The sequence below is a fragment of the Eschrichtius robustus genome, chromosome 6 (genome assembly GCF_028021215.1).
Source record: "Eschrichtius robustus isolate mEscRob2 chromosome 6, mEscRob2.pri, whole genome shotgun sequence".
In the NCBI taxonomy this organism is placed as follows: domain Eukaryota; kingdom Metazoa; phylum Chordata; class Mammalia; order Artiodactyla; family Eschrichtiidae; genus Eschrichtius; species Eschrichtius robustus.
In genome coordinates this window covers 102642138-102661626 of record NC_090829.1, presented here as the reverse complement: position 1 = coordinate 102661626, position 19489 = coordinate 102642138, and positions in this window count along the sequence as shown.

Sequence of the window (19489 nt, the reverse complement as noted above, 5' to 3'; positions counted from 1 at the left end):
TTAGCCACAGCAATCAGAGAAGACAAAGAAATAAAAGGAATCCAAATCGGAAAAGAAGAAGTAAAGCTGTCACTGTTTGCAGATGACATGATACTATACATAGAGAATCCTAAACATGCTACCAGAAAACTCCTAGAGCTAATCAATGAATTTGGTAAAGTAGCAGGATACAAAATAAATGCACAGAAATCTCTTGCATTTCTATACACTAATGACGAAAAATCTGAAAGTGAAATTAAGAAAACACTCCCATTTACCATTGCAACAAAAAGAATAAAATATCTAGGAATAAACCTACCTAAGGAGACAAAAGACCTGTATGCAGAAAATTATAAGACACTGATGAAAGAAATTAAAGATGATACAAATAGATGGAGAGATATACCATGTTCCTGGATTGGAAGAATCAACATTGTGAAAATGACTCTACTACCCAAAGCAATCTACAGATTCAATGCAATCCCTATCAAACTACCACTGGCATTTTTCACAGAACTAGAACAAAAAATTTCACAATTTGTATGGAAACACAAAAGACCCCGAATAGCCAAAGCAATCTTGAGAACGAAAAATGGAGCTGGGGGAATCAGGCTCCCTGACTTCAGACTATATTACAAAGCTTCAGTAATCAAGACAGTTTGGTACTGGCACAAAAACAGAAATATAGATCAATGGAACAGGATAGAAAGCCCAGAGATAAACCCACACACATATGGTCACCTTATCTTTGATAAAGGAGGCAAGCATATACAGTGGAGAAAAGACAGCCTCTTCAATAAGTGGTGCTGGGAAAATTGGACAGCTACATGTAAAAGTATGAAATTAGAACACTCCCTGACACCATGCACAAAAATAAACTCAAAATGGATTAAAGACCTAAGTGTAAGGGCAGACACTATCAAACTCTTAGAGGAAAACATAGGCAGAACACTCTATGACATACATCACAACAAGATTCTTTTTGACCCAGCTCCCAGAGAAATGGAAATAAGAACACAAATAAACAAATGGGACCTAATGAAGCTGAAAAGCTTTTGCACAGCAAAAGAAACCATAAACAAGACCAAAAGACAACCATCAGAATGGGAGAAAATATTTGCAAGTGAAGCAACTGACAAAGGATTATTCTCCCAGATTTACAAGCAGCTCATGCAGCTCAATAACAAAAAAACCAACAACCCAATCCAAAAATGGGCAGAAGACCTAAATAGACATTTCTCCAAAGAAGATATACAGATGGCCTACAGACACATGAAAGAATGCTCAACATCATTAATCATTAGAGAAATGCAAATCAAAACTACAATGAGATATCATCTCACACCGGTCAGAATGGCCATCATCAAAAAATCTAGAAACAATAAATGCTGGAGAGGGTGTGGAGGAAAGGGAACCCTCTTGCACTGTTGGTGGGAATGTAAATTGATACAGCCACTATGGAGAACAGTATGGAGGTTCCTGAAAAAACTACAAATAGAACTACCATACGACCCAGCAATCCCACTACTGGGCATATACCCTGAGAAAACCATAGGTCAAAAATAGTCATGTACCACAATGTTCATTGCAGCTCTATTTACAATAGCCAGGACATGGAAGCAACCTAAATGTCCATCGACAGATGAATGGATAAAGAAGATGTGGCACATATATACAATGGAATATTACTCAGCCATAAAAAGAAATGAAATGGAGGTATTTGTAATGAGGTGGATGGAGTTAGAGTCTGTCATACAGAGTGAAGTAAGTCAGAAAGAGAAAAACAAATACAGTATGCTAACACATATATACGGAATCTAAGGGAAAAAAAAAAAAAGCCATGAAGAACCTAGTGGCAAGACGGGAATAAAGACACAGACCTACTAGAGAATGGACTTGAGGATATGGGGAGGGGGTGGGGTGAGATGTGACAGGGTAAGAGAGTGTCATGGACATATATACACTACCAAATGTAAAATAGATAGCTAGTGGGAAGCAGCCGCATAGCACAGGGAGATCAGCTCGGTGCTTTGTGACCACCTAGAGGGGTGGGATGGGGAGGGTGGGAGGGAGGGAGATGCAAGAGGGAAGAGAAATGGGAACATATTGTATATGTATAACTGATTCACTTTGTTATAAAGCAGAAGCTAACACACCATTGTAAGGCAATTATACTTCAATAAAGATGTTTAAAAAAAAAAAAAACAGAGAAACTACTCCCAATTAAAAGAACAAGAGAAATCCCTTGAAAGAACAAATAATGAAGCAGACCTCACCAGTCAAATAGCTCCCAAGTTCAAAAAGGAGGTAATAAAAATGCTAAAGGAATTAAGAAAGCTTATCAATACAAATACAGATCACTGTAACAAGGAACTAGTAACTATAAAGAGGAACCAATCAAAATTAGATAAATCAATTGCTGAGATAAAAACCAATCTAGAAGCAACTAATAGCAGACTAAATCATGCAAAAAATAAATAAGTGATCTGGAATATAGAATAATGGAAATCAATAAATCAGAACAGCAGAAAGAAAGAGAAATGAAAAAAGAAAGCAAAATAGGAGATCTATGGGGTAATATAAAGTGTGCCAATCTACACATAATAGGGGTTCCAGAAGGAGAAGAGAGAAAGAAGGGGATCAAAAATCTATTTGAAGTAATCATGGCTGAAAGCTTCCTAAACCTAAAGAAGGAAACAGATACCCAGGTACAGGAAGCACAGAGGGTCTCAAACAAGATGAACCCAAACAGACCCATAACAAGACATATCATAGTTAAAATGGCAAAAGATAGACATGAAAAAGATTTTAAAAGTAGCAAGAGAAAAACAAAGAGTCAGCTACAAGGAAATTTCTCTGCAGAAACTGTGTAGGGCAGAAAGAAGTAGCAAGATATACCCAAAGTCGTGAAAGGGAAAAACCCGCACCCCAGGATACTCTAATCGGCAAGATTATCATTTAGAATAGAAGGAGAGATAAAGAGTTTCTCAAACAAGCAAAAACTAAAAGAATATAGCAAAACTAAACCTAACCTAAGAGAAATATTGAAAGTTCTTCTCTAAATAGAAAACAAGCAAGAAACTGTAGGAAAGGAAAATAAATAAAAGGATTGAAGATCACTTAAATAAGCCAGTACACAGATTAAAAAACATTCAACAAAAGCTTGTAAAAGTGATTATAACTGCGATTAATAGCAAAAGGATAAACATGAGGATGTAAAATAGGATAAGATCACAGAATGCGGGGGAGAGGAGTAAAAAATGTAGATCTTTAGAATGTGTTTGAACTTATATGACTATCAGTTTAAAGCAAGTAGATACATAACAGTTATGGGTTAACATACTTGAAAACCAGCGTAATCACAAATCAAATATGTATATATATGTATACATATATATATACAAAAACCAAAAAGAAAGGAACTCAAGCATAATACAAAAGAAAATCTTCAAACCACAAGAGGAAAACAAAGAGGAAGAAATGAACAAGGAAGAACTACAAAATCAACTGGCAAACAGGGTTTAAAATGACAATAAATACATACCTATCAGTAATAACTTTAAATGTCAATGGACTAAATTCCACAGTCAAAAGATGTAGAATGGCAGATTGGATAAAAAAAAGTAAGAACCTACAATATGCTGCCTAGAAGAGACTCTCTTTAGGACAAAAGACATGCATAGGTTGAAAGTGAGGGGATTGTTAAAGATATTTCATGAAAATGGAAATGACAAGAAAGCAAGGGTAGCAATAATCAAATTGGACAAAATAGACTATAAAACAGAGTCCATAAAGAAAGACAAAGAAGCACACTATACAATAATAAAGAGATTAATACAAGAAGAGGATATTACAATCCTTAACATATATGCACCCAATATAGGAGCACCTAAATATACAAAAAAAATACTAATAGACATAATGGGAGTAATTGACAGGAATACAATCATAGTAGGGGACTTTAATAACCCCTCTAACATCAATGGACAGATCATCCAGATAGAAAATCAGTAAGACAACAAAGATTCTAAATGACACAGTAGAATCGTTGGACTTAATTGATAGCTACAGGGCACTACATTAAAAAAAAACAAACCCAGAATGCACATTTTTTTCAAGTGCACATGGAACATTCTCTAGGATTGACCACATACTAGGACACAAAACAAGCCTCAACAAATTTAAGAGGACAGAAGTTATTTCAAGCATCTTTCCTGACCAAAACGGTATGAAACTAGAATCAATCACAGAGAGAAAAATGGGGAAAAAATGATCACATGGGGACTAAATAACATGCTACTTAAAAAACCCAGTGGGTCAATGATGAAATCAAAGATGGAATCAGAAAGTACCTTGAGACAAAGGACAATGAAAACACAACCTTATAAAATCTACGGGATATGGCAAAAGCAGTTCTAAGAGGGAAGTTTATAGCAATATAGGTCTTTCTCGAGAAACAAGAAAAAAACTCAAATAAACAATCTAACATACCACCTGAAAGAATTAGAAAAGTAAAAACAAACAACCCAAAGTCAGCAGAAGGAAGGAAATAATGAAGATCAGAGAGGAAATAAATAAAATAGAAATAAAAAATAGAAAAGTACAACAAACCCAAGAGCTGTTGTTTTGAAAAGACAAAAACAAAATTGACAAACCTCTAGCCAGGCTCACCAAGAAGAAAAGAGAGAGGAACAAAATAAACAAAACAAGAAATAAAAGAAGAAGAATTACAACCAATATTGCATAAATACAAAAAAAAAAAAAAGAAAATACTATGAACAGTTATATGTGAAAAGTTGGACAATCTAAAAGAAATAGACAAATTTCTAGAAACATACAGGCTGCCAAAATTGAGTCAAGAGGAAATAGATAATTTGAACAGCCTGATCACTAAAAGTGAAATAGATTCTGTAATTTAAAAAATTCCCTTCAAACATAAGTCCAGGATCAGAGGGCTTCACTGGGAAAATCTACCAAACATACAAAGAAGAACTTATACCTTTCTTTCTTGAACTATTCCAAAAGCTTGAAAAGGAGGGAACACCCCCAAATTCAATGTATGAAGCCACCATCACCCTGATACAATAACCAGACAAAGACACTACAAAAAAAAAAGAAAAGAAAATTATAGGCTAATATCTTTTATGAATATAGATGCAAAACTCTCAACAAAATATTAGTAAACCAAATCCAACAGTACATAAAAAGGATCATATGCCATGATCAAGTTGGAGTCATCCCAGGGTCTCAAGGACAGTTCAAAATACATAAATCAATCAATGTGATACACCAAGTTAACAAAAAAGACAAAAACCACTTGATCATATCAGTAGATGCAGAAAAAAGTATTTGATAAAATTCAACATCCATTTATGATAAAAAGTCTCACCAAAGTGGGTATAGAGGGAACATATCTCAATATAATAAAAGCCATTTATGACAAACTTACAGTCAACATAGTAGTCAATGATGAAAGGCTGAAAGCCTTCCTACTAAAATCTGGAACAAGACGAGGATCCCCACTCTCACCACTTCTATTTAACATAGTATTGGAAATCCCAGCAACAGCAATCAGACAAGAAAAATAAATTAAATGTATCTAAATTTGGAGGGAAGAAATAACATTTTCATTATATGCAGATGGCATGATAATCTAAATAGAAAACCCTAAAGATTCAACAGAAAAACTATTATAATAAATGAATTCAGCAAAATAGCAGGATACAAGATTGTATACAGAAATCTGTTGAATTTCTTTAAACTAATAATGAAATATCAAAAAGAGAAAGTAAAAGAAACAAATGCATTTAAAATCATGTCAAAAAAAAAACAAAAAAAAAAACACCTAACAATAAACCTAACCTAGGAGGAGAAAGACATATATGCTAAAAAACTATAAAACACTGATAAAGGAAACTGAAGATGATTCAAAGCATTAATATTGTTAAAATGGCCATACTACCCAAAGCAATCTACAGATTTAATGTGATCCCAATCAAATTACCAATGATATTTTTTACAGAATTAGAACAAATAATCCTAAAACTTATATGGAACCACAAAAGACCCAAAAATATCAAAGTAATTCTAAGGAAAAAGAACAAGGCTGGAGGCATAACCCTCCTAGACTTCACATAATACTACAAAGCTACAATAATCAAAAAAGCATGTTATTGGCACAAGGCAGATATACAGGTCAATGGAACAGAATAGAGAGCCCAGAAATAAACCCACATGCTATAGTCAATTAATCTTCAACAAAGGAGGAAGGAATATACAAAGGAGAAAAGACAGTCTCTTCTGCAAGTGGTATTTGGGAAAGCTGGACAGGTGCATGTAAGTCAATAAAATTAAACCAGTCCCTCACACCATATACAAAAATAAACTCAAAATACTTCAAAGACCTAAATATAAGACATGATACCATAAGACTCCTAGAATACAACACAGGCAAAACATTCTCTGACATAAATTGTAGCAATATTTTCTTAGTCTCCCAGGACGAAAAAATTAAAAGCAAAAATAAACAAATGAGACTTAAACTTAGAAGCTTGTGTACAGTAAAGAAAACTACTAACAAAATGAAAAGATAACCTAAGGAGTGGGAGAAAATATTTGCAAACAATGCGACTGACAACGGGTTAACATCCAAAATATACAAACAGCTCATACAACTTAATATTAAAAGAATAAACAACCCAATAAAAAATGGGCAGAAGACCTAAACAGACATTTCTCCAAAGACTACAGACGGCCAATAGGCACATGAAAAGATGCTCAACATCACTAACCATCAGAGAAATGCAAATCAAAACCACAGTGAGGTATCACCTCTTACTGGTCAGAATGGCTATCATCAAAAAGTCAACAAATAAATCCTAGGGGAGGTGTGGGGTAAAGGGAACCCTCCTACATTATTGGTGGGAAGGTAGATTGGTGCAACCACTAAGGAAAACAGTATGGAGGTTCCTTAAAAACTAAAAATAGAGCTGCCATATGATCTAGCAATCCACTATTGGGTATATATTTGGAAAACACAAAATCTCTAATTCAAAAAGATACATGCACCCCAGTGTTCACAGCAGCACTACTTAAAATAGTCAACACATGGAAACAACGAAAGTGCCCATCATCAGACAATTGGCTTAAGATAATGTGGTACACATATGCAATGGAATATCACTCAGCCATAAAAAGAGTGAAATATTGCCATTTGCAGCAAAATGGATGGACCTAGAGATCACATTTAGTGAAGTAAATCAAGCGGAGAATGACAATATGTCACTTATATGTAGAATTCAAAATATTATAGAAATGAATGTATATACAAAACAGAAACAGACTCAGATAGAAAACAAACTTATGGTTACTAAAGGGGAAAGGGAAGGTAGGAGAGACAAATTAGGAGTATGGGATTGACAGATACAAACTACTCTACATAAAATAGATAAGCAACAAGGATTTACTGTTTAGCAAAAGGAACTAAATTCAGTATTTTATAATAACTTATAATGGAAATAATCTGAAAAAAATATATATGTATAACTGAATCACTTTGAAACTAACCTGAAACTAACACAATGTTTTAAATCAAATATACTTCAATAAAAAATGCACAGAATAATTCTAAGAAGACCTACTTAAATTAAGATTGGTTTATCATTTTGGAAAATCTACTCATGCTCAAAGTTAGATATATGACTCATGTAAGGTGGGGTATGTCTCATAAATCGTGGATAACTGTTAACAAGAAAATGATATTTTCAGAGTCTGCAATGGTGTAAAAGGGACCAAAACCTAGAGCAGGGTATGAAATTACTGTGAACGCTTAAATTTAAAAAATGTCAAGGATGGCAATAGATAGATAAGCAATCCAAAAAGTACAATAAACAAGAATATGTGAAAACAAGAATATTAACTCTTCAATTAAATTGTGTAACTGGGGAGAAAAATATGAAAGGCTTTATTTTTCCAACGAAAAGGAGAAGCAGTAAAACTAAAATACATACAAAAGAACCACAACTGTGTTGTAAAATGTGTTAATTTTAGTTACTTTCAATATAATATTGGTTGGGAAAAAAAGCATTTTTATAAACATGCATGGTACATAAAATACTTTAGAACAATGTTATGCATTTTGTTAAAATTACAAAAAGCAACAGTCTGTTTAAGATATATAGCATGACTGTTCAATTTAAATATGGGTGGCTCTACTACTCAGTAAGTATATCATATTTAAGGTATGCTGTTAATATCAAGGAATTAATTAGGAAGTGACTGCTTAATAAAGGACAATGTATTGGGGACCATTCAAAGAATTTTTAACATAATTGACTAAATTTATTTTAATCATGAGGTGTTATTATTAAGAAAACTATAAAAATTCCATATTTAGACTATTGGATATGTTCAAATGAAATATTTTTAAGAAGTCAGTGTCTGTAACAATCAAATAACTGCAGTTATTCAAACTGAGCTGATTAGAATCTGGAGGAAAATAATCAATTATTAGAGTGAAATGCATTTTTTTGCAAGAGAAATAGAGATCGTCCCACAAATTTGTTAAAGTGTCTTTGATGCCATTTTAGAGGAGCAAGATGTGCTCCCAGTCATGTTACTTACTGACAGCAAGTCACATTCTTACTTTTGAGAAACTTAAAGGTGTTGAGCTTTACAAAACTGTCTCTGCCTTTTAACTACATTTTCCCTAACCCATCTTGTTCCCATGACAGTCTAGTGTCTTCAGCATTCAGCTGAGCATTGCATTGCCCAGGGGAAAACTAGTCATGCAATGACTTTAAATTGTATATGTGCTTTTTTTAGAGGGTGAGTCCTCGGGCTTCTACTTGAATTGTGATGACAGAAAAATTAAGGCTACTTGACTTATTAGCAAACAATTTATGTGAAGTCTAACTTATGACTGAAATATCTAACTAGATATAATAAGTACTGCCCTTATGTATTTTGATTAAAAAAAATTCTTCAGAAATCTGTACCCATTTATTTAGAAGAGTAGAATACTATTCTAATTTCTAGAAGATTTTCAAGAATAAAAGAGATTCATATTTGTTCTTTATAAGAGACAGGCATCAGATGAGATGACCTCAAAAGGCCAAATTTAGCATACTATTTGGTAAACAATTACTAGAAGGCAGAATTTATCAAAATAAGGTTAAAAAAACTGTTTACCTAAAGATACTAAAACATACAAAAGTGTCCAAATCATAACTTGCAAGCACGACTAACAATGATAAATTTTTCTAGATGTCAATAAGTTAGTTTTATCTACAGTAATCAGTTATACGTCAAGGGAACTTGGACTAGTAATTCTGAAAATATTATTACCCCACTAGGATTTCGAGAACATGTATAACTGGTTTGAGTTTTATCTGTAAAGTACATTGAACAATATGTGAAAATTATTGGGATTTGTATGTGCTTCCCCTGTGGAGGATCTGATTGCCTAAGCCATCAATGGCTATTCAGATACTAGCTTACTCTTACTTTACTTACTGCTCCTTTCTAAAAATCATCTGTAAAAAACAATTTTAAAAATTACTAAACATCTGAAAACTTGCTTAAAATTTCTCCAGTTGTAAAAGAATAATAATCATATCCTCCTCTCATTGTTATAGCAATATTAAAAATAGAATAACATATTAAAACACTTCCAAACCCAAAGATAAAGCAAGCAAAATGATTGAAAAGTACTACTATGGGCCCATTCTTACATAAATGTATGCATTTTAAGGAAATGTTTTTAGAAGTTTAGGAAATATATGCTCTAAGTCAAGAAAATGCTCTTTTGTTTCTGAAAAAGCCCATTTAGTTATGACTTAGCAACTTGGAGAAATACTTTGTAAGGGAATTCATTTAGTAATGTGAACCCAAGACCTCAATTTTCACAGGTAAATAGTAAAGCAGTTTGACTAATCTTCTAAAGCCAATCCACTTATATTTGACATGGCAATGTGTGTTAGGAAATATTTCATGGGCAAAACTCTGGATAGCAGAGCTATTTGTGTTTTTTTCTCCAGTGAAATGTGAAACTAGTGACATTAAGTAGCCAAAGACTTATTTTCAGTACAGGGAATAAATACATACGTTTAACAGCACCATTATAAAGAATTAGTTTCATAATCTGTTAGAGAGCAGGATGCATTTTCTGTGTACCTGAAAGACCATCAAGAACTGCAAAAATAAATGCCATTTCTCTACAGACACTCTTTTATTTGTAGTAGTACAAGAAAATATAATTAAACCTGTATGAAGCTATTGGATGCATCTATATTTAAAAATGTTCAGGATGTATGACTTCCAAATACTTTCTTAGGTGAGACAATTTCCACTCAACAACAGATAAAATAATTTTATACTTGTTCTTTTCTTCATTGTATATCACAGCGTATTTGGCAAAATCTTCGCTAGCACTGTCATGTATACATTGACATTACATGAAGCAAATGCCTTGGATTAAAGTGAAAATTCTTCTTTCATGCTGTTCTGAAAATAACCCAACTGACTTGAAAACCATGTGGCTCAAAACTAGCATGACTGAATGATTCAACATGATACATTATAGTGCTAAAATCAGATAGAAAAATTTTAAAAAGTGTAGCTTATAAAATAAAAACTTTGAATATTTTAAAGTATATTACAATGCTAGTTCTTTTAAAAATTAGTTGAATGCAAAATTTGTTTAAAAATTTACCTTTAATAATCAGTGTCTACTCTGTATTTTAAATTTCTGTGCTTTTAAAGAGGTTAATAGCAACTTTAAAAAAAATGAGTCATTAAATGGAATACATACAATGGAATGTTACTCAGCTATAAAAAGGAACGAAATTGGGTCATTTGCAGAGACATGGATGGACCTAGAGTCCGTCATACAGACTGAAGTAAGTCAGAAAGAGAAAAACGAATATCATATATTAACACATATATGTGGAATCTAGAAAAATGGTACAGATGAACCTATTTGCAGGGCAGGAATAGAGACACAGACATAGAGAACGGACCTGTGGACATGGGTGGGGGAGTGGAGGGGTGGGATGAATTGGGAGATTGGGATGGATGTATGTGCACTGCCATGTGTAATAAAGATAGCTAATGGGAACCTGCTGTATAGAGCAGGGAGCTCAGCTCGGTGCTCTGTGGTGACCTAGATGGGTGGGATGGGGGTGTGGGGTGTGGGAGGGAGGTCCAAGAAGGAGAGGATATATGTATACCTATAGCTGATTCACTTCGTTGTACAGCAGAAACTAACACAACATTGTAAAGCAACTATACCCCAATAAAAATACAATAAAATAAAGGGAATACTCACTCTTATTATTGTTATTATTATTTTTACTTTTAGCAATTGTACAACTAGAGGGGAAAAAAATAGAAGATTTTAGAAAGAAATGGATATACTCACTTCATGGAAACTGGGGAATGAGAGAAATCTGCAGCTCCAAATAGATGTTTTGGCTAGAAGTAGGAGATGAAAAATGGAAGTCAAAGAGGGGACAATTAAATTTCACTTAGGTTGGTCCCAATACAGAAACAAGTTGTAGTCTAATATGAACCAAATAGCTTTTCGTTTACAAATTATTCTTGGATAAAGTGTTATTCTTAGTAACTTACTTATTTTCACAATTGAAGTTTACTCTTTCAAGAATAAAATTTTGCCACTGCTATTTAAAACAAAACTACACTTGCTTTTAAAATGTCTATATTTAGCAGAGTTGAACATTTCCCACCATCTCAGCTTGCAGTGCTTTAGTTTGCTCTTTTCCATTCCAAAGGACACATATGTAATTCTCTCCAATTCCTATATATTCAGGGATCCTTTGTTTTGGTCATTATTTTTTCTTTCCATGTAATGGAAAATATGATATTTTCAGTTGCTATTTTAATCTAATTTCTGACCAGTTAAAGAAATATTATAAACAGTAAAAAAATTAAACTCAGCATAGCACCTTGCAGAGTGTTGCATGTTGTAATTTTTTAATAATTTTTCAAAAGTTTGGCAATAACCAACATATAAAATTGCTTAGCTCTTTCATGGAAAGTATCTCCAACATCATTCCAAACACCTAACCTTAAAATGCAGGTCTGTCATTTTAAAAAGTAGGTGTACATAAAAGATGAAAAGCTGAAGTAGGAGTACAGAAAAGATGAAAAGCTGCAATGGGAGGGAAAAAACTGAAGGAGAAGGAAAGCAAAAAAGAAATGTCAAAGGAAAAAAGGTAGAGACAGTTCTAATTTTACTGCATGGTATAATTAAAATAGCCAAGTACTTTAAAGAATGAATCTTCTGGATTTTATATTGTTTTTTAAAGTATTTTCATGGATTAAAAAATTATCAAAATCTATTTTTATACGTTTTGAAACCTGATGGAAATGTGACCATAAATCTTGTTTTGGATAAACACTTACTAGAGTATTGATTGCTAATAGCAAGTTTATATGACAAGCATCAAAGTGCCACGGACACAGGGCTTCCCTGGTGGCGCAGTGGTTGAGAATCTGCCTGCCAATGCAGGGGACACGGGTTCGAACCCTGGTCTGGGAAGATCCCACGTGCCGCGGAGCAGCTGGGCCCATGAGCCACAATTACTGAGCCTGTGCGTCTGGAGCCTGTGCTCCGCAACAAGAGGGGCCCGCGCACCGCGATGAAGAGTGGCCCCCGCTTGCCGCAACTAGAGAAAGCCCTCGCACAGAAACGAAGACCCAACACAGCCATAAATAAGTAAATAAGCAAATATTTAAAAAAAAAAAAAAAAGTGCCATGGACACAAGTTCCTCAACAGCTTTGAGAAAGGATGTTGTGTCAACCTGTTCCTTAATCTAGTTAATAGTTTTTCTGTAGATTGCAATTTATTATCCACATACTTAATCATTATGCTCCAGTTAAAGTCAGCTTGGAAATCCTAAGAGAATTTTAATATTTGTTTTCTAATTAGGATGATTATTTTCAATTAACCTCCACTTAAAGGCTTTTAAATAAAATATAGTCACTGATACTCTCAGAACTATCATTATCCAGAAAGCTGTGGACCTTTTATTGCATCCCTTTATATTCAGCTTTCCAAATTACTCATAATCGACACTGGACATTTTATAAATTCTGCCCACATCCCCAAAGCTAAACTGGTAATAAAAGGGTTTTATCACTTGTTAAGGAGATCCTTTTCCAGTTAAACTGTTCCTTGCAGCCAATCAATTTGTCAGATCAGAGGCCTATCTTTTGTGAGAGTTCCTCTGAACTAAAGCTGACAGGGTTAGGCCAGGGTCAGTTGTCTGATAAATCAAAGCAAAAGACAACTTAAAGCACTACAGTAGAGAGGGTTAGGGATTAGCACAGATGGCATTATCTGGAAATTGACATTGATAAAAAACATATTTGTTAAGAGTTAGCTTGCAAGATGTGTTTTTAAAGCTCTTTTATTCCCTGCCCTCTCAAATGACATTCAGATTAATTTAGAAAAGTTAGAAAAGAAAGGGACTCATAAGCCATTTATCTACCAAGCAGTAAGATTAAAAAAAATTAAATCTTGATGGTCTTCAATAAAGAAGCTTAACAAAGATTAAGGGTTATCAATCTTTGCTGTAAGCTGTCAAAACTGACTGACCTTAAATTGAATAGAAATGAGATGCAGTATCACAGATGCTTTATTGAAGGTATATGTTCCAATGCTACAAAAATTTAGATATTTACTTAAAGTTTACAAATTTATAATTAAAAAATAATATTTTCAAAATATCATACTTATAAGAAACAAACTTATTCCTATAAGGTGTTGTTCATAATTACATCAAATTTACAACTTAATTTTTGTAGAAAATCTTGCTATGATTGAGTCTGATAAATTCTAATGTTGAAGTCAGTGAGTTAAGGTAACTTATGTTTCTAAGTTTCAGGATCAATCATAAAATGTTCTCAATTTATGAGTACTTTATATGCATGAGATACTATGTACTGTATCTTGTTGGTGTGCCATGTTGTCTCAAAATGAAAAGGCAGTGACTGAATCTTTTTCTAACAGATAAATATCACAATCATTCTATGTGGCTCAAATAGAGAGTAATGGTATGCAGATCATCAACTATCTAAATAATTGTCACAAACTTTACAAAAAAAGAATAATTACTGGCTGGGGATCTGGAAAATGGTAAAGTGAAGTATTTCTCAAAAAAAGCTGCAAAAGAGCCCCTTTCTCGGCCTCTTGCACTGACATAAGAAGACACCAAATCCAGTGGAGAATTTTTTTTTCTTATACTGAAAAAAAAGTTTCCAATGAAGGAAGCTAATTTAGTAAATAAAGATTTATCTTTATAAATAAAAAATCAATTAAAATGTTTATTCCACAGGCTCTTTGACTCTTAGTTTGGCAACACTTAATTTTCATGTAAAATTACATAAAGAAATATTCTGTAATATTGTATAAACCTATAGTTAACATATAAGATGGCAAAACAATACAATGAAAGAGGAAAAAAATAAGAGGAAAACAGAGTCAAATGACAAAGTACTTGAGAACATATAAGATATTTTAAAGTACTGTTAATGACAAAAAGTTTTATTAAATTTTCTTGATTTTGAAGTAAGAATTATATAAGTGCTACAATATGTTTATAAGATTTGATTTGTTATAAATGATCATTTTCGATAGAACATAACAAATAATAATGTTAGGTAAATTTAAGAACGTATGGGGATTAAATATTCAAAATATTACTCTCCCGTATAGGATTTTTACTACAATTTTACTAACTCATGTTTTTGACCTATGAAATGCCACATCTAAAGCAATATTTTAAATAAACCATTAAATTCTTAAAGCTTTTAAATAAAATTGAACTATAAGTGTTCACCTTTAAATAAGATATTTGCTGTGTTCATATATTTCATACACCTAATGAATCTAGATACAAAGTGATTTCTTGATAATTTTCACAGGGATTTTTAAAAAATTGGCATAACATGGAGGGATTTCTTTAGGCAATTATCAGAAACCCAAATTTAAATATAAAATAGGAAAGATTGATGTGGTGATTTGGATGCTGTTGATAAATAATCCTGTAATCCAATCTTGAATCCCTCCTCCCCCTCCTTCTTCTTTTGCATAACTTTTAAATGTAAGAATTAGTAAAAAAAAAAAAAAAAAATAGTTTTCATGACAAGTAAAACAATACACTCTTTATAACTGGTAAATTAACTAAAAATAAAACCTAAAGATGTTTTGTTTTAGACACTACAATAACCTCAGGTATTTACTGTTTAAGAGGTGTTCTGTATTGTGACCAAAAAAAATCTATTTTTGTTTGCCAAACTTTATAGTTTATTTGGCTCAAAAATGAACACTTTCAGGGAAAACAAGAAGTAATTTGAGGTGAAGTAACAGCTTCACTAATCAAAGTAACATATATTTAAAACTGGAAGTGGACAAAACTCTTTTTCTAGATGACATGTTCCAGAGAACTTGATATTCATTCAGGATAGAAGCTTCAGCTGTAACTGCAAGAACAAAGGGGATCAGGGCAGAGATGCCAGACAAGTATTTACTCCCGCACTTGCACGATATCCAGGAACTTGGGCTGTTCCACCAAAATGAGATATAGTTTTTCTTAGATGGGAAGAAAGAGGGATAGTCTATCCCAGGGCTTATTTCATCCATAGGGGTCGGAGGCAGGTTATTTGTATTTTGGAAGCAGAGGATAAAGTGGAGTATAATGAAGACTTTTCTACAATGGTACCAAAAGCAGAATGATATGGTTGTCCAGATTCTAAAACTATGAAAAGTGGAGACCAGTCCACTGTAAACATAAGGCATGTTTTTACTTACTCAGAGGAAAAGAGAAACACCACATATCCTACCATAATTACTGAGAGGTAAGACACCCCAACAGTAACATCAGATGAGGGAAAAGAAACATCAAGATTGTTTTTCATCAATGAAATATTTCCAAATGTTCTTTAAGACCAGATAGATACTTCAGAGGCAGGAATTCCAGACATATTTATGTCATAGAATGTGGAAGAGACAAACACCACAGCTTTAAATTACATTACTGGGCCCATCAAGGGTAGGGCCAAAAGCAGCATCACTGCAAGTGTTCATCAAAGATGTACCACCACGACTTATATCAGAGGAAAATGTTTTCCTAGGTAATTCAAGTATCTTCACATGGGGGTGTGCAGGGATTCATATGACTACATTGCTCTTTAGCATTTTTTTCAATTATAGGTATAATAATTAGACTTCACAATCTGTTACATTAATAATATGAAATGGGATGCTCCAGGGTATGTACCCAAAAGAAAAATATTGGTCATTGCTCTTTAGTGAGGCTTCCCCCAAACAAAGAAATGTTTCAAAGCTCTATATTATTTTAAATGCCTCCGCCACCTGCTTGGGATAAAGAGAGGCCTTTATACAATAGCACATTTCTTCTGGGCACTATTCTTAGAATAAACCATAAGAGTTGGGTTCAGCTTTGAAGAATGATGGCATGGATATTCAAAGGGAGTAGACCAAAGAAGGCACTGGGACAATGTTCATCAAAGAAGCATCAGAATGGCACAGATCAATGACAATTGTGGTTCCAAATACCCCCAGATAGTTCTTAAGAAACGGAGTAAGCCTCCTGGATTTTCCTGATCAGTTCTTCATCTACTTTTCTATTAAAATAAAGCATCATGCCACAGCTGTGTTTATCTCCAATAAAGATTGCAGGTGGGTGTGGTCCCAAAGAACCAATTATGCATAGAATTCAAGATTTAAATGGTACAAAGACTCAAGTTAGAATTAAAGCTTTTGCAGATGCTCAGACTTCATTGAATTAGGCGAAAGTCCACTTGCAGTTTTCACATATATTTGAGTAATAAGAGATTCCCTGGTTATATATCTATTACCAGAGATGGATGAGTTTCCCTAAATTTCCTGGAGGATAAGCTAAAAGAGGTCAACTGAGACACTTTCTTAAATGGTGAACCAAAGGGCCAGAAGTTCAAATTCTTCTTCAAATGTCTTTGTTGCTACCACAGACTATGTAAAAGCTGACGGCCCAAACTAGAAGTCAGCTCATGAAACAATCCTAAGGTATAAGAGTGTGCTCTCGTAATTGAATCTAACAACAGTGATGGAAAGTTCCAACAAACACAAAGAATAGGCATTTCAAACTGTTCATCATGAAATGGAAGAGAGGTGGATTTTTTTTTTGCAATGATATTCAAGAATTCCCAATTGGACCAGCATTTATACTTTCTTAATTATGTCTCATCATTTCAAGTACAGTTAGAAGAGAAGAAGAATGTTATCACTGGGTCCCTCAGGAGTGAAGGACAGGACTCCTTGATATTCAGATATGGGCCTGATGCTGACTCAGAGCTCCAGTTCATCAGTGAGGCAGAGAGGGGCTACTAGCAGCAATACAGATTTGTTTACTTGCCTCAAACACAAAAATGGATCCAAAAAAAATTCCGTTTGCTTTTTTCCCCACTTTTTCAGCACTCATATTAGTGAGTAAGAACAAAGTAAAGTAAGAACAAAAGGAGTGATGGAGACAGTTTCCTTAAATGTCTTCACCTTATTCTTTAAGATGGAAGAAAGATCTTTTGGGATTTCACACTGTCAGCTTTTCCATCACTCAGAAGCTCTTCACTAAACACTTGTTTTTGAATATGTTCTTTAGATAGAGGTTTATTATATCATATAATCTGAATGCTTTCCCATCTCCAGGAAGGTTTTGTTCTTTTTCTGATTTCATTGGAATATTAATCCTTTATAATAAATTATCACATCCATGACATAATGATATTCCATACACAGTGTATGTTGATATTATCAAATATATATTTTCATTATTTACTATATTAATAGTATATTTTTCTTTCCTTTATTGTGCTGAAATAACTGAGAATAAGAAAATATACTTTGAAATGTGTACGGTTATAGTTACTGTAGCCTTTGACACTTTAAAGTATTCAGATCACAGGCCATTGATGTTCACACAGTGTATAGATACGTACCCCAGAACATTGTTCCACAGTCTTTGGCTGAAAAATGACATTTACTATAGCTCTAAGATTTATTGGCTTTTATTAACAGTTTACAGTAGACCTTCTGAGTTATCTGTTCTCCTTTCTTCACATGGGTGCAATGACCAGCCTCTGCTGACCATGTGGACTACTGAGCAAATGAATCTTTTCTGTTTCCATTCTTTAGAAGACTTTTTTCTTCTTCAGGTGTGAAATGGTATATAGTTTTCTTCATCTGCTGCTACATTGAATTCCTGGAATCTTTTGTGTTTTGTTTGTTTTACTTTAATGAATGTCACAGAGATGTCTTCCATACCAGTGGTGAGCAGGATACTAAATCAGTAAAGGTGACTGACATTGAAAAAAAATTTTTTAAACTTTATCTAGCAAAGTAACCTCTTGTCTACTTCATTTAGCTCTGCAAAAATATAGTACTTTGTCTATGACAAGCAGTATTATGATTTAAAAGGGGGAAAAAATGACCTTTTTTACATATTATTGATCAGGCTGGGCTTTCACACCAACACCAGCTTTAAACCCATGGCAGCATCATGCTAAGAATGTGACATACTCACCTACTCTGAATTCCAGTCTTCACCTGCACAGGTTCTCTCTCTCATTTTATTTATATATATATATATATATGTAAATACATTCTAAATTCATAAAAATACTTCAAATCTATATTTTATATATTTGTATAAATATATATGTATATTTTATGAATTAAATGTTAATAAACATTATATATTTATTTCTATGGATATATATTTATAGATAATAAATAGTAGTATAAAACAGTAAAACCACATTGACAGAGCATACAGCAGTTACACACTCTCTCTCCATTATTCCTAATTTTGTCATAGTCTACAAATGACTACATATTTAAGGCTCATCACCGGTCCTGAGGTCTCTCTTCATTTTGGTTTTGTGAAGTTCATCTACTAGTTAATTTCTTCTGAAGGTCTTACAGAGACAATATCCTCCGTGTTTTTTCCAGGTTGATAATAAATGAATGTGCTCTTCATCTGCGAGAGTCAGTTTTGCAGGATGTAAAATACTAGGCTCAAAAATGATCTCCTAAAATGTCAGATATATTAGTCCATTTTCTGACTTAATGAATTACTGCTAAAAAAGTCTTATAATAACCTAGTTTTCTTTTCTTCATACATCATATACACTTTTATTGTGCTTTTTTGTTTGTTTTGCTTTGCTTGTTTTAATCTAGATCCAAGATCAAGAAACTATAGTCCCCAGAGGAAATCCATCCTACTGTATGTTTGGGTACATTGCCTAAAATATTTACTATATGGCCCAGCATGAATAAAATGTGACAACTCCTCATCTAGATTCTTGAGAGATTAATAATTTTAAAAATTAAGTCCCAATAATTTTAGAGGCATATATCTTGTTGTTAGTCATTCTTTTTAGGAATATGGTGAGATAACTCAACAAATACTTTCATATCTTTTTACTTCA